The following is a 24,257-nucleotide window of genomic DNA, read 5'->3' on the forward strand; positions in this document are numbered from 1 at the left end:
ATCCACATTATTTCCAGAATTGTGCCAAGTATGAGGCAATATGTAAAAAGCTGCCCTCCCAGTTTCTTTTCCTTTCCTATCAGAATCTCCATCCTATATTCCAAATATTGAAATCATTTCACCCAGATTTAGTTCAGCCAGTACATTGTAGTTCTTATTAAGAATCATGAGCTTCATGAGTCTTATGGCTTACCTGTGTCATAAATCCTAAATGTGAGGGCTATATATGCAATACATAGAGATAAAATTTCATGGCTATCTCATGCAAATAAAAAATATTTCATATTAAACATTCTCATCCCCAATATATTAACTTCTATGCCCAGAAGTTAATTGCTAGTAAGTACTTTCCAAATGAAGATACAGATGATCACCATATTGTTATGGGAATAAAAAGTAAATGCCATAAGAAGGCAAATAATTGAAATTATAATCTTACATTAAATGTATTTAAGTGCATGTATTTAGAGGCAGGTATTGCTGAAAACTCCCAAAGAGAGTCACAAATTGCTTCTTTGCAGCAATAATGTTGACCTTACATGTTCACATATAGCTTACATTGTTCCAGAAAGGACATTAAATATATATATTTTTGGGAAATGCAACTCAAACCACAATAAAATAGCATTTCATACCCATTAGAATGACTGTTATTTTTAAAAAAAAGACACCAAGGAACTGAGAGAATGTACAACTGCAAGCAAGAGAGTCCCATCCATCAGTCATATGGGATCAAAGCCCCCTCTCAATTAGAGGTGGAGTGGGCATCACCATCCCAGAATCCTCAGGATTGGGGAATAAAATATGGACTAGAGTGGCCTTACTGATATTCTACTATAGACTTATTGTGATTCTAGCAATGGAAGAAATTATATCATTGATGGGGAGACAGTGGCCACTGGAGTTGCTGAAGGCAAAGAGAGGAAATAAGAGATGTAATATGGGGGGACATTTTTGGGACTTGGAATTGTCCTGAATGACATTGCAAAGACAGATACAGGACATTATATATACTGCCATAACCTACAGAATTGAGTGTAAGAGAGTGTAAACTACAATGTAAACTGTAGTCCATGCTGTGCAGCAATGCTCCAAAATGTGTTCATAAATTGCAATGATTGTACCACACTAATGAAAGAAGTTGTTAATGCGGGAAAAGTGGGAGGTGTGGGGAGTGGGGCATATGAGAATCCCCTATATTTTTTAATGTAATGTTTTATATAATCCATGTATGTTTTTTAAATAAAGAATATATTTAAATAAAACAGAAAATGACAAGTGTGGGAGAGGATGCAAAGAAATAGGAACACTCATTCATTGCTGCTGTCAGTGTAAAATGATGCAACTGTTGCAGAACTGTGGAAGGCAATTTATAGAACTACTATATGACACAGTAATCCCACTAGTAGGTATATACCCAAAAGAATTGAAAGCAAGGACTTGAACAGATATTTGCACACTGATGTTCATAGTGGCATTATTCACAATGTGCCAAAGTTGGAAACAACCCAAGTATCCATCAACAGATGAATGGATAAACAAAATGCGATATATGCACTCAATGGTGCATTAATCATCTTTAAAAAGGAATGAAGTCCTGATACATGGATACAACTTGAAGGCATAATGTTGAATGAAAAAACCTAGACATAAAAGGACAATTATTGTATTATTTCACTGATTCAAATAATTAGAATAAGCAACCTCATAGAGTCAGAATTTAGAACATAGGTTACGAGGAGATAGAGTTGGGATAGTGAGAAGTTAAGACATAAAATGTACATGGTTCCTATTTCTAAGATTGAAATGTTTTGGTAATGGATCATGGTGGTGACAGCACAACATTGTGAATATACTTAGCAGCACTGAAATATATATCTGAATGTGATTAAAACAAGAAATATTTGATTATATGGTAATAGAATAAAAATATTTTTAAAAATCCATGGAACTACATTATTTGAACAGTGACTCCTGATTTAAACTGTGTGCAATTACTGCAGTAGTGCAATTAAAAAGTGTGTTATCATCAGTTGTAACAAATGTTCCACACCAATACAAGGTGTTAATAATAGGGTGGTATGTGGGGAATCTGTATTTTATGCATGATTGTTCTATAAACCCACAACTTCTCTAATGAAAAAAAAATACTGATAAAAAATATATAAGAAAAAAATATATAAGAATATGTTTAATGAGATAAAATAAATTATATATAACTAGGTGATGAAGTTTGGACAAGTTAAAATTAGCTTATTTAATTTAAGCCAAAATTTAGCAAAATATCTGCCATGAAGTCTTATATATTTATTAGAAGTGGGATACAAATTTGACTTTAGACTTCCGAGCAGCTAATGCAAAGGGGGTGGGAGTGGGATTCAGAAAACAGTTATAAGATTCATAGTGTCCATAAGACTTTTAAAAATTGCTCAGGGAAAGCATGCCATTTCTCATATAGAGACCAAAAAGTAATTTTTCTTTTGGGTAGTCATGAAGCACTAAAGTATAAGGCACAATAATCTCAAAAAAGTGGCATGGTATATTCAACAATGAGATGCATGGGCTTTCTCAATGTAAACAAGTGGTGTCATAAATCAGTAAAGGCAGTCTGTGGTATTGAGCAAATGGATTTGAATTTGTTGGACTATCCTTCAAGGCAAGCTTCTGTAATCTTCATTCTCTCAGTCTGCCTTTATTTATGTAGTGAGCGGCAGTAAACAGGAGATTGTGGAGGGAAGGAATCTGGAGTGTAGCTAGTCCTCTTTGCTAGTGAGAGCAGAAAGCCCACATGCTGTAAAAATCAGTTTCTCTGGAACTCGCCACCCTCAAGAGGTTGAGGAACTCCCAACAAAACAAGAATATTTTCCTGGTTCCCCACAGAGGAGAACCAACTGACCTGTGTTCAGGGCAAACATTTTCTCAGGAAACAATTTGAGGCCTACTCTAGTACACAGATGAATATATAAAGACCTCAAAAAACGTGTGTGAAATACCCACAGAACTTTCATCTCTATTAATGTAAGTGAGCCTGTCCAAGGGCGCTCTCCAAGATAAACAAGGTTGCATAATATATCCTGAGATAACTGGAAGTGCTAATTTGCTTATGATTATTAACTCTAGGCTAGATGTTGGGGTCATCTAATGAAAACAATTATTTTGGCTGTAAAATGCAAGAACCTTCTTCCTGGCAATCATTAGTGAAGAGGATCTCTTTATTCACACCATTCCTTGTTAATAACAACAAAACCATGTCCAGCCCAAGCACATGGATCTCATTTATTTTTCTGGACCTGAGATTTGGTAATTACTTTTGATATGTAGACTCAGGTCATTTTTATACCTTTTTCTCTGTCTAAACACTGATTTTTTAAAAATTTACTTTATTTGTCTTTTCAGGTTTTGAAAACTTCTCAATATAATTCTTAATAAAATTACCAAAGGAAAAAATTTAATTAGAAACTACAGCCTTGTAATGGTAGTTTGCTAAATTTTGCTTTTGTAAAATTATATTGTGTTTATTTACTCTAGAACTCTCCCATTAAAATTTATTAAAATTCATTAGTACTAGGTAAGATGTTATAAATTATAGTCAGTCATATTTTTAACAGAGATCCTAAATGTGGTTTTCTTAACTCCCTATGAGAAATTATTCTTGTTCATTATTTTTCCATGATTCAATGTTAACATTCTGTTTATGCTTGGATGAAGAAAATAGTTTATTGAGGCACCTCTAACAAGATATTTCTTTCTTTCAAGTATCACTGTTATGATTAAGGAAACTCTAATTGAGATATCTCCACAAGACAAATAGAAAGCACTTCATTGTATGCATATTGGAATTGGCCAAAGAAACCTTTCCTCATACCAGTATTACTAGAAATTTTGGCTCATGGTCCTTCATCAGAGAGGAGTGTAATCTCAAGAAAGAAGTTTAAAACTCCAATTCTAATTTTCCTAATTTTCTTTTGCAAAATTAGAAATGGATTCTTAGAAATATTTTTATTCTGACCTAACTTAAATACTAATAGTATTGACTAAAGTTTCCAGAAAGAAAAGTCATCCTTGGATGGAGAATGGAAATTTCCTTCAAAAACGCTATTATAAAGTATAAAATTAACAGCACAGGTATATGTATGTGTGTGTGTGTGTGTGTGTGTGTGTATGTACTATATATATATAGTATGAATGTGGCTAAAAGGGGAAATATTAGGTGTATGTATGATAACAGAATAAACTTTTTTAAAAAAAGTCATGGAATTGCACTAAACAAACAGTGAACCCCAAGTTAAACCATGGACCATAGCTATAGTACAATTATAAACAGTGCTATCACCAATTGTAACAAATGTACCACACCAATACAAGGTGTTAGTAATAGAGTGGTTTCTGGGAATCTTGTATTTTTTTCCTATAAATTCACAACTTCTCTAGTAAAGAAAAGAAGTAAGATATAAATAATGGAAATATGGATTTCTCTGGCCCATTCATTGGCATAGGAATTATTCATGTGCTTAATATTTCATATATCTTTCAAAAATCAATGTTTAGAGACAATTTTCTGTCTCAAAAATGAATTTTCTTTGATCCCTTAAAGAACCCTTAATTGAACAGGGAGTGTGGTTCACCTGAGCAGATAATGACCATGGACTTAGATGATTTGGGTTTAAGTCCTGGATCAGTCACTTCCTAGCTTACCTTGGACAAGTCACCTAAAGTCTCTGAGTCTCAGATTCTTTGCTTATTAAACATATAATTGGTAATATTGATCCTACTGCCTTGCAGTGTTGTTGTAAGGACCAAAATGATGGAATACACATATGAAAATATTTTAATTTCTGTCAACATGTTACTATTAGTAATGTGGTTAGTAAGTTGGCACTCTCTTGCTGTTTTGTGAGAATGGATAAAAGAATATAGAAGGTTTAAAAAAAAAAATATCCTCTAAGGTCCAGATCTTAGCATGGTATCTTGGCACTTGTTTTCAAACAAGTAGCCCTTCATCTAATGCCATACTTTGGTATGTCCTATAAAAATGCTACTAATTCCACATTTTCTTGATTTTGCTCGTTGTGCTGACAACAGTTTTCCATATTGATAGCTGCTGTCTTCATCTCTGTTATTCACTATTTTTGAAACATCTATCACTGTCCCCTGCATTCTGAACTGCCACTCCAGGACACTTGTGCTTACCTGTTAAAAAAAAGTTACAACATACCCTCCACAAAAAACATACACCTTGCAGAATGACGTGAAACAATTCGTTCTCACCATTTTTAAACTTTGAAGGATAGTCTAAACTCAGATAATAAATAAAATAACACCCTTGATGAGCCAGAATAAGAAATATCAGCCTTTTTTTTTTCACCTACCTACACATTGGTGTCTGATTCCTTCATTTTAGAAAATCAGGTCTTTGTCTCTGCCAATTTTATGCTTTCATGAGTCCTGTTTTACATGGGGTCTAAGACAAGAGAATGCTTTACCTTTATCTATTTTGACTACTCAATTCAAGACAATATTTCCTGAGCACTAATCATATTCCAGGCATAATATTATACGCTGAAGAGACATATGTTTGCCTTAGAGATAGAGTTTATAGTCTTCTTTAGAGAGGGTTTCTTCTTTGGGTATTCTACTCAGTTTGTTAAATGAATGAGCGAATGAGAAGTACAAGGAATCTCTAAAGTCCCTTGCAGGGAAGCGGATTTGGCTAAATGAATAGAGTGTCTGCCTACCATATGGGAGGTCCATAGTTCAAACCCAGGGCCTCCTGACCCATGTGGTGAGCTGGTCCACGCACAGTGCTGATGAGCACAAGGAGTGCCCTGCCATGCTGTGGTGTCCCCTGCATAGGGGGGCGCCACGCACAAGGAGTGCACCCTCTAGGGAGAGCTGCCCGTTGTGAAAAAAGTGCAGACTGCCAGGAATAGCACCACACACACAGAATGCTGACGCGGCAAGATGGCACAACAAAGAGAGATACAGATTCCCGGTGCCGCTGGCAAGAATATAAGTGGACACAGAAGAAGACACAGCGAATGGACACAGAGTGCAGACAACTGGAAGGCGGAGGGCAGGGAAAGGGAGAGAAAAAAAAAATCTTAAAAAAAAAAAAAAAAGTCCCTTGCAACCCACCAAGTTTATGAGTCTATGATATATGTACATGATGTAAGTATTATTAAAGAGTACACATGCATATAGTATACTAAAATATCTGGACTAATTATCCATACTTTAAAAAGGGCTATTGCTGCTGATATTGTACTTAAATGCCTACAAATGTATTATTTCCTCCACTTTTTCAAGAGAGGTCATGGCAATTTGAATCTGGTATGGATTAAAGAGCAGACAGGGTTTTCAATTATCCTGGTTTTACTAGAACTGTCCAGGTTTTAGCATGAAGTGGGACAAGTCTCATGTCCCATGAAACCCCTGAGTTCCAGCCAAACTTAAATGGTTGGCCTCTCTAGGTATTGTTCTAGGTCCTGTCTCTCCTTGCATCATTTAAAGTGAAGGGACTACTGTGCCAGCCATATCTCATATCCTTCCATAGTGGGACTCAGGAATTGGAGTGTTCATTTGGAGCAGAGTTCAAACTTAGGAAAGATATTAGAGAAGATACTAAGGCACTGAAGTTAATCAAGATCCATTTCACCCCAATAATCCTATAACGTTTTGCCAGTGTTTGGTGATGGTAGGCAGGGCTAAGCCAATTTGAGTGAAAGAGATGTTAGCATATTGGTGGGGGCTTCTGGAAATGGCTATTTTTTACTTTAAAAGAGAAATTCCTTCATGCCAAGACTGAGTGGTGGGGAAGGGAAGCAAGTAGTGAGCTTTAGTGCCTTTCCTGGCGGCAGTAGATTTGAAGCATTTTGGCAGACCAGTTCCCGTGGAGAAGAAATTGTACCGGTACAGGGTCTAAAGCATTGGATTAGTTCTTGACTTTTGTCTTTCCCTATTTAAAGATTGACGTATTGGAGTCATGGGAATAAAGATGCAGTGTCCTAGATGATTTTTTGACATCACCATTAACAATCAACCTGCTGAAAGAGTTGTCTTTGAATTATTTTCTGATGTGTGTCCCAAAACTTGTGAGAACTTTTGTTGCCTTTGTACAGGTGAAAAGGGTACAGGGATATCTACCCAGAAGCCATTTCATTATAAAAGTCATCTTTCGCAGAGTTGTCAAGGATTTTATGGTTCAAGGTGGTGGCTTCAGTGAAGGAAATGGATGAGAAGGAAAATCTATTTATGGAAGATTTTTTTGAAGATGAGAGTTCTGCTGCTAAATACAATAAGGAATTTATCTTGTCCATGACCAAAAGAGGGAATGATACAAATGGTTCACTGTTCTTTATAACAACTAAACCAACTCCCCATTTAGTTGGGTATCATGTTGTTTTTGCCAAGTGATCTCTGGTCAAGAAGTTGTGAGAGAGATAGAAAACCAAAAAAACTGATGTAGCTAGCAAACCATTTGCTGAGGTATGGATACTCAGTTGTGGAGCACTAATCCCCAAATCTAAAGGTAAGAAAGAAGAAAAGAAAAGGCATAAATCATCATCATCATCATCATCATCATCATCATAATCATTATCCAGTGACACCGATAGCTCAAGTGATTCTTAGTCCTCTTCTGATTCTGAAAGTGCTCCTGAAGAAAAATTTAAAAAAAGAAAAAAGAAATGCAGAAAGAACTCCCAAAAACACAAGAAAGAAAAGAAATGAAAGAAAAATAGGAAAACCCATCTAGTGAAAGTGAGACTGCAAATCTTGAAGCACAACCCTGGTCTATAGTCCATTCAAAAGAAATCTCTCCTATATGTGAAAATAGGCTCCTAATGAGAAATAGTCCTCCTAAAGCTGATGAAAAAGAAAGGAAAACAGCGAGAGGGTTAAAGAGAGAGACTGTAATCCACCTACTCTCAGCTTATTTCATACCAAAGGTGACTTTTAGTTACTAGGCCTGGCAGGAAAATTAAGGGAAGAGGACCAACGTGTTATTGAACTTCTTCCAGATCCAAATCAAGAGATCGTTTCAGGCATAGTGAGACTCCTCCAAATTGGAGGCAAGAGATGCAGACAGCTCAAAAAATGAGGGTATCAAGTGGTGAAAGATGTATCAAAGGGGATAAGAGTGAGTTAAATGAAATAAAAGAAAATCAAAGAAGCACAGTTAGAGTAAAAGAGGGAAAAGGAACTGATCACAAGCATGTGTCAGAAAGTCAAACAGAAAAAGCAAAAAGGAAAAGAAGGTTAAAGACCATAACTCTAACCACAAAGGCAGAGACATCAGCAGAAATTCAGATAAAGTTGGTAAGTATAATAAAAATAAAGTGTAGGGAGAGAACTTAATCTAAAAGTAGGAGTAAGAGCAAAGAGAAATCAAAGAGTAAGGAAAGAGATTCAAAGCATAATAGACATGACAAAAAGAGGATGAGGTGAAGGAGTAAAGAAAGGGATCATGAGAATGTTAAAGAAATAGAAAAGCAGTCTGATTCTAAAGGGAAAGACCAGAAAGGCATAGGAGTAAAAAGAAGTCTAAACAGGTAGAATCACCAAGTAATGAGCATGATCATAATAAAAGTAAGGGAAAAAGATGTGCACAGTTAAGTGTAGAAAAGATACTATGACTAAAGGCAAAACAGAAATCAGGTTGAAACAGAAGAGTACCATCTAGAAGTCAAGAATGAGATAGAAGCAGAAGCAAAGGGTACCATAGATACAGAGAACAGGAGTACAGAAGGGGAAGGTCATGGAGCAGAGAGAGAAAAGCAATACCCAGAAGAAAAGAAGTAAGGATAGGAGGAGAAGGAGGAGAATTCGTGGAGCTCAGAGAGAAAAGAAAGTCAAAGCAGAAACAAATAAAAATACCGAAATCAAGAAAGAAAGAGTTCACATAGAAAAGAAAATTCTGTCAATGAGAAAAGAATGTACTCTAAAAATTGTGATCATAATAGCTCAAGGTATAACAGGGGGGAAAGGCTGGTAGAGATCAAAGTACATTGTCAAAAATGCAAACCAAGCAGTAAAGGCAATGACAGCTCAAAAAATAAGGAGAATGAGAAGACCAGATCCTCAATGGAAAATGAAATAAATCAAATATCAAAGGGTCAAGAAAATAACCACATGCATGATAAAAATTAAAAATTTGATCATGAATCAAGCCTTGGCACAGATGAAGACAAAGAGGATGAGTGAGTTGTATAAACTTTTTTCATTCCATCTCAAATTTTAAGTTTTAGAGACTTGCTGATAGATCTCATATTGTTTTCCTCTTTTTGTTGTTTTTGGGTTGTTTTATGTTTGTCTTTTTTTTCTTTTAATGAAGACTACATCAAGTTGATCTTTTGATAATCTGCAACCTGAATAATTTGTACTGCTGAAGTTTTAATAAACTTGAAACAAGAGAGAGAAAGAGAGAGAAACATACAAATGTAACTTCTTTCTCATTAAATGTCCCAATTTTTCTTGACTTCCATCTACAGCCTTGAAAGGAACTAAGCTTGGGATGAAGTCAATAGTATACATAGATAAAAAAAAGAACCTGTCCCTGAAGATATTAAGCTGTGAGATAAACCAACTCTGCAACCCATTCTACCTCGGTCTACCTATTAGGTAAACAACTAAATGTCCTAATGTGTAAGGCAGTTTGAAACAGGTTTATATTTTTGCTTTTCCCAACTGAAGGCAATGCAGATATTGCCCACTAAAAGTAATAAAGCCCTTAATTGGTGGTTGATTGAATGAAGTGAAAAATTTAGCCCAGTATAAGAATGTGATTTTGCAGGAGAAGGAGAGCCACATAGCTTTAAAACCAGCACTAGGATAAGGATTTTTTTTTTTTTTAAGTTGGAGAGGAAGGAGGGACAACCATTGGATGGAAAACAGGACAATAAAAATAGAATAGGGTTGCATTGTTTTAAATTCTCAAGTTGATTGGCAAGAAGAATAAAAAACTCTTAAAAGCTTACATGTTTAGTAAAGCAGCTAATATCCCTGACTCCATAACATAATTTACCTATAGCATTCTTTTTCGGCCCCATACCTGTTAAGTCTCTTTTTGCTTTTCAGCTCTTGTTAAACGGATCCTTGACATTAGAAATATAAGATCTAATTGAAAAGGCTAGAAATATAAATGAAGGGACCACTATGACAGAAAAAAGATAATTTTTTTATACACTATTCTGCTTTAAATGTACCACAAAAAGTCCATTTTAGTATCCCCAAGTTAGAAAGACAATGGACTAAGAGGAATGGCCTTGAATATAGGTAAAAGGAAATTGGTTAGAAATTAAACATGAATTTAATTATTCATTTTGTATCTCAAGATTATATTCATCAACTACAGAAAATAGTTACCAAATCTCCATTTTAGACTATATGAGAACAGCTGGTCTGCAGCAAAAGAAAGCATTCTTTGCTTTACATTATTAAATGGAACACTTAATCAGCTTCTTTGCCAAGAGAAAACTTCCCATTATATAGAGTTATAAATAAGGCTGTGCGAAAAATGTCTGCAAACTAGAAAGATGTGGAGCCAGGTCTGCTGACTTCAGCTGTTTCATGTTGTGTTATAGCATCAGCATTTGTCAGAGAGGGTACTTGCAAAGACTCCTGGAAAGTTGGTTTTAAATAATTCTGTTTATCATTTAGTCTGAGGTTTGATATACCAACTTGGTAAATAGTGCATTTTTCAGGACAGATTCTGCCAGAGTTTCTTCTTGCTCCCACTTCATTCCTGCCTGTCCTTAAGCCATTTCCAGGTGTGTGAGCATTATTTTAGTCTTCCTGCATTATGTCATGGAAAAGCAGCAGTAAGATTTGTAAACTGCATTTCAAAACAGTATTCACAGGAAGCCAGACTGAATTCACCTAAGTTTTTAAAAAATGAGCTATCTACTCAGCCAAGAGAGGCTTTAAATCTTGCTTTTTCCACTAGAGATAAACAACTGAAAAACATGAGTCTTGGTGATTACCAGGCCAGATCTTGAGCTGAAGTATACAGCATTCAAGGTAGAATTAAATCCCTTTGCTTTATTCAGAATTCTCAGCCTTCGAGGAATGAGATCATTTAGAGACAGGACTGGTGGGCTTCACCTATTAATCTCCAAAGAAAGACTCTGGAATTTGCACTTGAAATGACAAAATGGAAACTGACTTATTTTCTGACAAGGCATTTATTTGGCAAAATGATGTGAATGGATGGTTGGAGGATCAATGCAGAATCAGTTCTGGAACATCTGAAGCAGTACTAAACCAAATTACATTCTGAATTGGATTTATCCCAAGCTGTATTTCTCAATTTTAGGGGGGCAAAGAATTCTGAGGTTGTATGTCTGGAACTGAACCATTGTGAAAAGGGTAGTTTAACTTGTTTTGATTCAGCCCAGCTAAAATAGGACACTTTTTATTTTATTAGGGTTTGTGACACAGATGCCTATTGTATGAGTCTTATGCTAGAAGCTAAACTAAAATTTAAAATGTTCTGCTTCTCTGCAGAGGAGATGTATACATCAAAGAGGAAAGGCAAGATCCCTTTATGTTCTCTTCTGCTCTCCAGATGTGCCTGAAGTTGTACCCTTTCCACCTGGCCTTTCTCTAGAAGGAGATTGTTGATGCTAATCAACATTTGAGTTATACTATTGAGACCAAGAAGGCTTAAGGCTGATCTCTGAAGAGGCTTTTCATAGTTATCTAGTGTACCTATGAGGCAAGCATACTTTATCCAACCTGAAAGCATTCATTAAGCTATTGGCCTGCATCTCAGGTATTTCAGCATTTGCACAGTCACAGCTGATATTAGGATACTTGGTTCTCAAGGCTGCAGAAATTGAGCTCAACATGGAAGTAGTGCGGTTGACTGAATCCCCTGGAATATCAGAGTGCCCCTCCTGGAGTTAATGATACGAAATTAGATTCTGACTTAGACCAGAGGCAGTTCACTGCTACTCCTTCAAATCTAAATCCCTTATGCTGCAGTTAATAGTTTTATGTTAGCATTGCTCAGTGCAAATGTAGTACATACTTTCAACTACTTGCAACTGTGCTTCTTCACACACATACACATACACACACTTTTATTTTGCCATGATCTTAATTGTCAAGGTTTAAGTCACTTTTTTTCAAACCCTCTTTTAGTTCACTTTGTCCTTTTTAAATTATAAACATCAAACTCAGCAATTCCTGAAGAGGGGTTCTGAGAAAAGTACAAATAAGTTTTCTATGCAAATCTTCCTATATACATATCTCAATACTGATCCATCTTTTATACTTCAAATAAATATCTGATTATAATTTGCATTCTCCATGCCATGCCATTCACTATGATCCTATGATCTTTTATTTTTTAACTGTTTGCATAAATCAGTCATTATCACTGAATTTAGTTTTTTTTATATTTCTTATCTGATTTTTATTTCCTATCTCTCTCTATGCTCTTACCCTTTATCCACAGGTGATGTTCTTAAAAGATTTCCTAATGAAGTTATGAAGTTAAGTTATGAACTTAGTGTTGAGAGTGTCTTGCTTCCTTTCTAATTTGATATTATCATCCCAAAAGGAAATCCTGCATTATTCTTTTCAGCAGGAGAAAGGGACAAATTCTATGAGTTTGAATCCATATTGCTTGAATCCATGGTGCCAATAATTGAAAGATGTGCCATTATTTTATGTGCCCCCCCCCCAAAAGAAAAAAGTCAAGATGAGAAATCTAATATTAGACTTCTACATAGGAGGGGTACACCCTGACTGTATGGACAAATAAACAAACAAAAAGTACCATATAGAAAGGGACAGCAAGAAAACAAGCATTTTTCAGCATTGGCACCAAGTTGACAGAGAAAATAATTCTCCCAATTATCTGAACTAAAATACATTATGAATAAAAATTTATTTTTATAAATTCACAAAACTGGTTTTAAATTGCTATGGAATTATGACACATTTCAATTTCAGACATGCTGAAATATGAAAAAAATGGTATTAGAATCAATGAAATACATTAATTTGTTTAGAGTTTAGTGTCTCCACACATTTTCTTAAATTTCTAAAATATTTAGGTATACATCTATACCTCATTATCCTTTAATAGCAGGTAAAATAGACTTTAAGTCACAGACATAAGGAACAAAGACAGTAATTATGTACTAATAAAGGGGTCAATTCAACATGAAGATGTAACAATTATAAATACATTTAAATGCAGAGTCCCAAAATACATGAAGCAAATACTTAGAGATTTGAAGAGAAAATCTGACATATTGCTTTAATAGTAGGAGACTGCAATACACCACTTTCAATACTTAATAGAACATCTAGGCAGAAAATCAATAAAGAAATTCAATATTTGAGTGATACTCTAAAGCAACTAGACAAAACAAGCATATATAGGACACTTCATCCAACAACAACAGAATACACATTCTTCGTAAGTGCACATGGATCATTCTCTAGGATAAACAATACCTTATGTCATAAAAAGTCTCAATAAATTTAAAAATATTGAAATCATACAATATATTTTCTCTGACCACAGTGGAATGAGGCTAGATATCAATAGTATAGGGAAAAATGGAAAATTCACAAGTATGTGGAAATTAAACAAAGTACTCTTAAGCAACCAATGAATAAAAGGAGAATCATAAAGGAAATTAGATAATATCTTGAGGTGAATGAAAATGAAAACACAATATAACAAAACTTATGGGATGCAGCAAAGGCAATGTTAAGAGGGAAATTTATATCTCAATGTTTATATTCAAAAGGAAGAACTATTTCAAATCAAAGACCTAACCTTAAAACCAGAAGAATTAGAAAAAAAAAAAAACAAACTAAACACAAAGTGAGCAAAATAAATGAAATAACAAAGATTAGGCAGAAATAATTGAGAAAATTTAAAAAAGCAGGGTCAATCTATTTGGTTCTTTGAAAAGATAAAATTGACAAGCCGTATTCCAAACTGATAAAAAAGAAAGAGGACACAAATGACTAAAATCAGAAATGAAGAGAGAGACATTATTTCTGACCCCACAGAAATCAAAAGGATTAAATGAGAATACTATGAACTAGTGGGTACAAACAAATTCCTAAAAACATACAAACTACACACACTGACTCAAGAAGTAGTAGATCTCAACAAATGAATAACTAGTAAAGAGATTGAATAAATAATAATAATTAAAACTCCCAACAAAGAAAAGCCCAGGCCCAAATGGCTTCACAAATCAATTTTATGAAACATTCCAAGAAGAATTAACACCCATCCTACTCAAACTCTTCCAAAAAATTAAAGAGGAGGGGACACTTGCTAGTTCATTCTAGCAACATCAACCTCATAGCAAAGCCAGATAAAGATACTATAAGAAAAGAAAATTACAGATCAATAGTTCTTATGAATATAGATACAAAAATCCTCAACCAAATAATAGCAAACTGAATCCACCAGCACATCAAAAGAATTATGCATCTTGATCAAGTGGTATTTTTCTCAGGTAGGCAAGGAGGTGGGTCAGTATAGGAAAACAAATTAATGTAATACAACACAGAAACAGAATGAAGAAATAATTATTATGATGTCTCAATTGATACAAAAAAGACATCTGACAAATCCATCATTTCCTGATAAAAAACAATTAGAAAACTAAGGAATAGAAGAAAACTACTTCAACATGATAAAGGATGTATATGAAAAAACACTGCTAAAATCATAATCAATGGTGAAAGACTAAAAGCATTCCCTCTAAGATCAGGATCAAGATAAGTATGCCCACTGTCAACATTGTTATTGAACATTGTACTGGAAGGTCTTGCCAGAGCAATTAGGCAAGAAAAATGAATAAAGGCATACAAATTGGAAAGGAAGAAGTAACTTTCACTATTGCAGATAACATCATCCTATATAGAGAAAACCCTAAAATATCCACAAAAAACTCGTAGAGCTAATAAATGAATTTAGCAAAGTGGTGAGGATCTTCATTTGCAAGAATATGAAGGTGGACCCCTATCTCACACCATATGTAGAAATCAATTCAAAATTGATGATAGACCTAAAAATAAGAGCCAGAACTATAAAACCCCTGGAAAAAAAATATAGGGAAGCATCTTCATGATAATTGTGTTAGGCAGAGGATCCTTAGGCTTTACATCCAAATCACTAGCAACAAAAGAAAAAAATAGGTAAAAGGGACTTCCTCAAAATTAAAAACTTTTGTGCATGAAAGGACTTCATCATGAAAGTAATATGACAACCTACACAATTGGAGAAAGTATTTGGAAACCACTTATATGATAAGGTTTTAATATCCAGAATATATAAAGAAATCCTCAGTTTAACAACAAAAAGACAAACAACACCATTTAAAAATTGGCAAAAGGATTGAATAGACATTTCTCCAAAGAAGATATACAAATGGCCAAAAAAGCACATGAAAAGATGCTCAACTTCATTAGCCATTAGGGAAATGCAAATCAAAACCACAATGAAGTATCATTTTACAACCACTAGAATAGCTATTTAAATAAAAAGAAAATTTCAAGTGTTAGAGAGGATGCAGAGAAATAAGAATATCCATTCATTGCTGATTGGAATGTAAAATTGTGCTGTGGAATACAGTTTGGCAGTTTCTCTAAAAATTAATATTAGAACTGTCATATGAAATAGCAATTGCACTTCTTAGTATATACCCAAAAGGATTGAAAGCAGGGATTTCGGGAGGTGGATGTGGCTCAACAGATAGAGTGTCTGCCTACCATATAGGAGGTCCAAGGGTTCGATACCCAGGGCCTCTTGGCTCATATGGTGAGCTGACCCACACACAGTGCTGCTCCACGCAGAGTGCCAACCCACGCAGGGATGCCCCCATGTAAGAGTGCCCCCTATGCAAGGAGTGGTCCCTGAGCAATGAGAGCTGCCCCATGCAAAACCGCAGCCCACCCAGGAGTCATGCCACACACAAGGAGAGCTGATGCAGCAAGATGATGCAACAAACAGAGACACAGATTCCCAGTGCCACCTGATGAGAACACAACTGGACACAGAAGAATACACAGTGCATGGACACAGAGAGCAGACAACGGGGCAGGGGAGAGGGAGAAATCTTTAAAAAAAAAAAAAAAAAAGCAGGGATCTGCCCAGATACATGTACGCTGACATTCATAGTGGCATTATTAACAATGGCCAAAAATTTGAACAACCCAAGTGTCCATCAACCAATAAATGGATAAACAAAATATGGTATACACACTCATGGAATATTATTCAGCCATAAAAAGAATAAAGTGCTGATACATGCAACAATGTTGATGAACTTCAATGACATATGGTTGGGTTAAATAAGCTAGACACAAAAGGACAAATATTGTATGATCTTACTTTTGTATGGCATGAAATAACTAGAATGAGCAAACTCACAGAGTCAGAATTTAGAATATAGTTTACCAAGGGGTGGAGTAGGGATAGGGAATAGGGAATTAAGGCTTAAAATGTAAAGAGTTCCTATTTGGAAAGATGGAAATGTTTTGTTAGTGGATGGTGGTTGTGGTAGCACAATATTGGGAATGTAATTAATAGCACTGAATTATATATTTGAATGTGGTTAAAGGGGAAATTTTTAGGTTGCATAGATGTTGCTGGAATAAAATTTTTTTAAAAAGTCCATGGAACTGTACAACACAAACAGTGGGTCCTAAGTTAAACCATGGTGTATAATTAATAGAACAATTATAAAAATGTGCTTTCCTCTACTGTTACACATGCACCACACAAATGCAAGGGTAGTAATATCGTGGTATATGGGAATCATGTATTTCATGCATGATTGTTTTGTAAACCCACAACTTCCCTAATTAAAAAAAAAAAAAAGGTCAGTCTGAGATTTGAGAGGAAATTTTGAGCAGATATTTTTTTGGCTCCTTCTCTGAAGTTTCTTCCTTTCTACCCTTTTGACCCTCAAGTCTCAGACACTGTGGCAACCCCCAAAACCTGACCCCTATCTCCTTATGTCAGTAAGACTCATCACTGTTCTCTGCAGTCTCCATACTCCTCACAACACTTCTTTGAAGAATCGTAGTTCCTCAAGTCCTTCCTGAGTTTACTCTGTCCAATGCCTCCTAACAGTTTTCTATATGTTGTCCTGCTTTTTATATTGTTTTCACTAGGAACGTTGGCCCAATACTAGGTATTCTTTCATTATTGGAATGGGAAACCATTTGTGTTTATATTTAGAAAAAGTTTATAACTATGAAAACTTCCTAATGTTTCCTTGTCTGATTGATTTGTATCCAAGACAATATTTTTTATTTATTTTTTATTTTTTTATCCTGCATTTGGGGGTGAATCTAGCTCAGACTCTCCGGGTGCCATTGACAAACAGAATCTAGGCACTGATTTGCTACCTCATCTATGGTCACTCATAAAAATTAATGTTGCAATAAAGGATGACATTGCAGTGGTAGACTATATTGCTACAAAGGCCCAACACTATTAACAATCTTTAAAATATAGGAATATTTTATTTCTAGATAGTGGCCTGCCAGCATATGTTTCAGAGAAAGAGCAAAAAATTAGAGTTTGGAAAGAGGACAAAGGACAAATAGAGTGAAGGTTGTCCTTGTGCTTCCCTCAGTTAAGAAACAATGATGGAAAAAAAAAAAAAAAGATTTAGGTGGACTTCTATACCTCATTGTCCTTCTTCAAACTGAATTTCCAGATGTCTTAAGGTCATTTATCACTGGATAAACCTCTCTGGATTTAACTTGATGTTTTCTCCCAGCCTTCATAAAGATGGAACATTTTAAAGGCTAATGTATATAATGAGGTGTGTACATTTTAAAGACCCCTGGAGCAATGCAGTATTGTCTTGCTCTAGGCAGTGTACATCAGGATAAAATTGTCAGATGTAAAATTGACACTGAAAATATTTCCAGCCCAACAGCTGGTTTTATGATATTGGTTGCTCTCTTTCCATCAGATCCACAATAAGCTATCATCTTACTAAGTTTCCCAAATTAGATGGGATCAAACTTCTTATTCACATGGAATGGTAGAATTTAAAGAAATTCCCCAAGCTTCATGTAACATATATATGATTGACTTTGCTTTTGACCCATATGTCCTCCAATGGTGCCAGAAAAATAATATCATTATGATAAAATATAAGTTTGAGATCATATTGAGTTAAAGTAACTTTAAAGTTTTCTCTTTACACTAATAATGACCTGGAAACTTGTATTAATCAGATATTATATATATGCAGATTTTTCTCTGCCTTGATCTAGATCAGGGTTTCTAGCCTGGAACATTAGTCCAGTGACTCATGTTAATTAAATTTGGAAACTTCTACACATTCTATTCACCCTCTTAAAAAGTCAAAATAAACACTGTAATATTAAATGCTCTTAGAAACCCTGCAGTAAGGAGAATTGTTCATTTAACTTTGTAAACTCAATTATTCATAGTCATTTTACCATAAAGCCATGTCTTTCACATGAAACCTATTCTCACCTTGCCTTACACAATTTAAGATGCTGACCTAGTCCTGTTTATTCATTTTTACTCCATTAGCAGTGATTAGAAAGGCAAGAGGCAGATCTGGCAGTACCTTATAGGCTCTTTTAACGAGAAGAAAGTAAACAGTTTTAGGTAAGGGAATGATCTAATCATATGTACAGCAGGGATAAAAAAATCAAATCCCATAAAAAGTTCAATCACTATACACCAATTAGAATGGCTAAAATCTAAAACACAACACCAAATGCTGGTGAAGATGTGAAGCACCAGGAATTCTCATTCATTGCTGAAAGGAACACAAAATAGTACAGGCGCTTTGATAGTCTAACAGTTACTTACAAAGCTAAGCATAGGCTTACAGTACAATCCAGTAGTCGCACTCCTAGGTATTTAACCAAATGAATTCAATATTTATGGTCACATAGAAACTTGCACACAAATGTTAACAGCAGCTTTTTTCATAATAGCAAAAAATGGGAAGAAACTAAGATGCCCTTCAATAAATGAATGGGTAAACAAACTTTGGTACATTTGTACAATAGAATATTAGTCAGCATTAGGAAGAAATGAGCTATCAGGCAATGAAGACATGGAGAAACATTAAATGCATATTCCTAAATGAAAGAAGCTATTCTGTAAATACTGTATTTTGACAACATTATGACATTCTGGAAAAGGCAAAACTATAGGACAATAAAAAGATTAATGATTGCCCAGGTTCAGAGGAAAGTAGGGCGGAATGAATCGGTAGAGGACAGAGCATTTTTAGGGCAGTGAAACTATTCTGTGTGATAATGTAATGGTGGATACATGACCTTATACATTTGTCAAAACCCACAGAACTCTACAACACAAAGAGTGACCCTTTTATTATTAAAAAAATAATATCAATATTGGTTCATATAATAATACATGACTTTAGTTAATAATATATCAATACTGGTTAATCGATTGTAACAATGTACCACACTAATGTCAGATATTAATAATAGGGTAAACTCTGTGAAAGTGTAGTAGAGAAAGTATATGGGAACTCTCTGTACTTTTTCCTCATTTTTCCTGTAAACCTAAACTTCTTTAACAAAGTCTACTAAATTTTTTAATGAAAAAGTTCATTCATTCATGTACTCATTCATTCAAAATTATTAATATGTGTCTGTTACATGCCAGTCATTGTATTAGATGCCAAAGAATGAAACTCAAGTGATAGAGAATATGGTGCAATGACCTATGATAGAATGAAAGCCATCCCCAGGGCTGGAATCTTATGATAATATGTTGGACAAGTGTCATTATAGGCAAATTTAATTAAACAAACAATTCACTAAAGTGTCACTTATTTAGTAGGTAGGTGTTCTTTCCTAGAGTCACAGAGATGGATCTAGTACATTTTCTGCTGTTTGGGGAGCTCACAACTCTGTGGGCAGAGCCACACCTCTTCCATGCCAAGTGTCAGAAGCATTTGTAGAGTGAAGAGCAGAAGAAAGCATAGCACTCTTTTCTTTGCCCTGACACAATTCCTGAACTTCAGGGTTAGAAGAGCATATAAATTTCTCTAATCCCACTATCCATTTACTAACGTTGAGCTAATATTTTTAAGTTCCTGTTTTAGAATAAGTATGCTATGCCATAGCTTTTAAAAAATTATACATTTCAGGAAGTGGATGTGGCTCAACTGATTGGGCTCCTGTCTACCATATGGGAGGCCCTGGGTTCGCTTCCCAGGGCCTCTTTGTCAAGGCAATCTGGCCTGTGCCTGCGGAAAACTGATGACCCACTCCCATGGAGACCTGGCACAGCAAGATGACAGAACAAAAAGGGGGACAAGAAGACACAGAAGAACATGCAGCAAATGGACACAGAGAGTAGACAGCAAGCAAGCGGTGGCGGGGTAGGGGGAGATAAATAAATAAAATCTTTTTTTAAAATTATACATTTCATTATCAAAGATTACATAAAAGCATAAAAAAGAAAATTTTAAAAATCCATAGCCATGGAGCTGGTTTACTCCATGACGGAGAGACCAAAGTTTCCTAGGGTTGCCTCGGTCCCTGAAAGATTCCTAGCTTTGTTTCCAGTCCATATATGTTCTTACAATAAACTCCCCTATTATATGAGGTAACTTGGGGAAGGGTCTCTGTTCATGCAATACCAAGACCACCACAACATCTGAAAAAGCCTAACTAGAAGCATAACAGTGTCGATTAGTGGTGCTGGATAAGGGACACTTTACTTTGGAAAAATAAAAGGTGTTTCTTAGCTATTGGTGCTCAAACTGGTGATTTCTAGCATGTTCTTTTCCTTAACTCTACCTAGCAACTGCCTCTTTCCAAGGTCTTTAAATTATGATGATATATACTTTCATGTGACACAGAAATAACATGTTTCTATTAATTAATGATAAACCTCTGTAAGAATTTTTTCCTAAATGTATGAGTTGTATATTCTTGATCACCCTTTCATTTATCAATGAGTTTGCGATATTTTTTATAGTGAGCATAGAAACATAATTCAGTCTTTTTTCAAGTATAGTTAATCAGAACAATTTTTATTAATACGTTTTAAAGTTTTATTGTCAATCGCATAATTGGTAATATGAATTTTCAGGATTGCTGTCAAATTTGGAACATCTTTCAAGTTCTTTCATAATGAGCTCTTACAGAATACTTAGTAGTATTGCTATAGGTTTGTGCTCTTCAAACACAAGAATTCTGAAAAATTCTATTTTGTAATTCTCATAAAAATGTATGATATATTTATAATTTACATAGGATATGTTTATTAAATTTATATAATTTAATAGGAATGGATTTTCATTTTCACTTGTTATCAGTGAAAACTGAATTCTCAGAATCCTCATTAGATGTATAATCCTCATTATATATCTAATCCTCATTATATATCTAATGATGGGAAAAATTTCCCACAGACTAGCTTCTGGTTCCATACATTTCAAACCTTGTTTCTATTCATTCTCCACCTACTTCTGGTGTTAGGGGCATCTGACATCTGGGGATATTCCAATGGGACCTCTGGCCCTGTACCTTTGTGTCACAATACTGGGTAAGTCAATACAGTGGACAGTGAGAGTATTCTTGGAAGCCATTCATGTACTAGCACTAGCAATAACTAAACTACATCCTGAAGTAACTGTAAACAACATAACTACACCTCACTAAAATCAAACTAAATCTATCCCAAATTCAAATGCCACTTAGCTGGAGCTCAAAAAATGTCTCTTGATGACCCTAGTGAAACCTGACCAGAATGAAAGTATAATGGAGAAGAAATAAGTGGAGGGAGACAGCAGACTTAACCAATTGTAGTTTAAATATTTTACTTCTGCAAATTTTGTAAAACTTATGTTCATCTATACACAATGCTCAAGTCGCTCTCACGTTCTTGGAAAGGGCTCATGCAAGTCAGGACTCCGAGGCTTAAACCTCATTAGTTTTCCACCTCTAACTTACATTTGTTTTTCCTTGTTTCCAACTGATCAGGCTTTCTCTAGCCATGCTGTATTTTTTCCTCTCTTGCATGGCTTTCTCGCGGTTACTGTTAACTCTTTAGTTCTAGCTTCTCACTTCTTTTACTATAGCCTTTCAGCTTAATCTCACTGCTTACTCCTTTTGCCACCTGAAGTGGTTGCTGTTGATTCAGGTGTGAATGCCTGGAATCATCATCTAGGGAGGGGGATAGTGGGGAATGGAGGCATAGGATCACATGATCCAAATAGAACTGCCCAGAGTCCAACTCAGAAAATTAAGCCAAGGAACTAGGCAGTTGGGGTGGTGAGCTCTGTCACTATTGCTTAATGGTGAAGAGAGCACATTTAAAGCTCTTGACAGCTGTGTTTCTCACAGACTTTACTTCACAATCAGATCCTTTCATTAAAATATTAATAACTCATATTGATATGTTACCTTTAGAATGATTATAAATGCACCAGTTTTCGAGAATGTGTTTAGAGAGAGTAACCTGCTCCTCAGCCCTCAGCTGTGTTTCTGGGAGATTTGCTTTTAATGGAAGCCATGGGTGGATCAATCTCATCTGAAAGGGTTTAGAGAAAATCCATGACCAGTACAAGTAAATATTTAAATATTAAGTGTGCATGTAACATGTAGGTTTTCTCCTTTTGTAGAATTGGTTATATCTAAAGGAAAGCAGTATCATTACAAGTGCTCTGGTGCTGTGTGAAAATTTATTTTCTTCTCTTCTCATTCCCATGAGCTTGCTCTCTCATCCCCAGGCTCTGTCTCAACCCTGATTTCCTCCTCTGACGACCCACTTGTCTAAAACCAAACTTATTCCAGATCTGGTTTTGCTTCACTTTGAATATCACCACTTTTTTTCTACTCCAGTTGCCCAGAACAAAGAGAAGCCCTTTAAGCTTGACTTCCCTTCATCCTTCTCACTAATAGTTCAATTAAATTGATCAACTCTCAGTTTTAACAACTCTCCTATGCCCCCACTTCTCTCCATCACAACACCCCTATCATTAATGTGGCCCTTGTTGTGTCATGATGAATTAATGCATCAGCCCATCAACTGGCCACTTTCTGGTCTAAATCTTTTTAAATTACTGCTTAAATAATCTTTCTAAATCACTAATTTCTTTTTGTCTCTTATCACTTAGACTTTTTTGAGGGGGCTCTTGTCTTTAATTTTTAATTTTTATTTTTAAAGAAGCTTTAGATTACATAGATGTTACATAAAAAAATAGGGGATTCTCATATGCTCTAACCCCTCCCCCTCCCACATGTTATCATATCAACAACCTTCATTAGTGTGGTACATTTGCTAAAATTGATGAACGCATTATTGAAGCATTGCTACTAACTGTGGACTTATAGTTTACATTATCATTTACACTCTATACCACACAATTTTGTAGGTTATGGCAAAATTTATAATGGCCTGTCCCAAAGACTTAAATAGTTAGTTCATGAGCCATTTGAGTCCTGAATCTCGGCAGAGTTGAAATACCTATTCTCCAGTTCACTGAACTCACACAGGACAAATAATATGGAGATGATGACATATAACACCCATCCCAAGGAACAGAGAGTGTCTGCAACTGCAAGCAAGACAGTTCCATCCATCTACCCCATGGGACCTAGGCTCCCTCTCAGTTAGAAACAGAGTGGGTATCACCATCCCAAAATCCTCAAGACTGGGGAACGGGCAACGGACTAAAATAGACTCAGAATTCTTTAGGACTCTCTAGAACTCTCAGATGAAAGTCCAGATTTCTTAGCTGTCATTATAATGCCTTTCAGTCCTTTCTTACCATCCTTCAGGTCATGCTTAACACCTTTCAGTTCATTAAGCATGCCCTGCTGTTTCTTGCCCACAGGACTTTGCATCTTTTGGTTATCTCCTCCTGAAATGCCCTTCCAGTACCTCCTTACTCATCTTAGGTGTCAACCCTTCCAGAAAATCTTTCCTGACCTTGCCTCCCACCCAGAAGTCTGAATTAGGGCCTTCCAGCATATCCTAGGCTTACCTTTACTGTGGCTGCCATTGGGCTATAACCATAATCAAAATTATTGTTGCTTTTGACAATATTAACTAGAAATTTACAGGGTGCTGAGTTCTGTACATTATCTCATTTAATTCCCTCAAAATTTTATGAGGCTGGTTCAATATTTTACCCATCTTACAAGTATGGAAGTGGGGGCCCTGGAAGGGTCATTAATTTGCCCAAGATGATTCCTATTAGGTGGCAGAGCCAATTTGACCCAGGGTT

At 35.5% G+C, this 24,257-nt stretch overlaps 1 protein-coding gene and 1 pseudogene across 3 annotated transcripts in view; both read left to right on the plus strand.

Annotated features, from left to right (window-relative positions):
• ADAMTSL1 (ADAMTS like 1) overlaps window positions 1-24,257 on the plus strand; it is a 1,125,968-nt gene that overhangs the window by 582,393 nt on the left and 519,318 nt on the right. The window lies entirely within an intron of this gene.
• Window positions 6,408-9,865, plus strand: LOC101447147 (peptidyl-prolyl cis-trans isomerase G pseudogene; annotated as a pseudogene).

This window comes from Dasypus novemcinctus, chromosome 8 (assembly GCF_030445035.2).
Source record: "Dasypus novemcinctus isolate mDasNov1 chromosome 8, mDasNov1.1.hap2, whole genome shotgun sequence".
Lineage (NCBI taxonomy): Eukaryota > Metazoa > Chordata > Mammalia > Cingulata > Dasypodidae > Dasypus > Dasypus novemcinctus.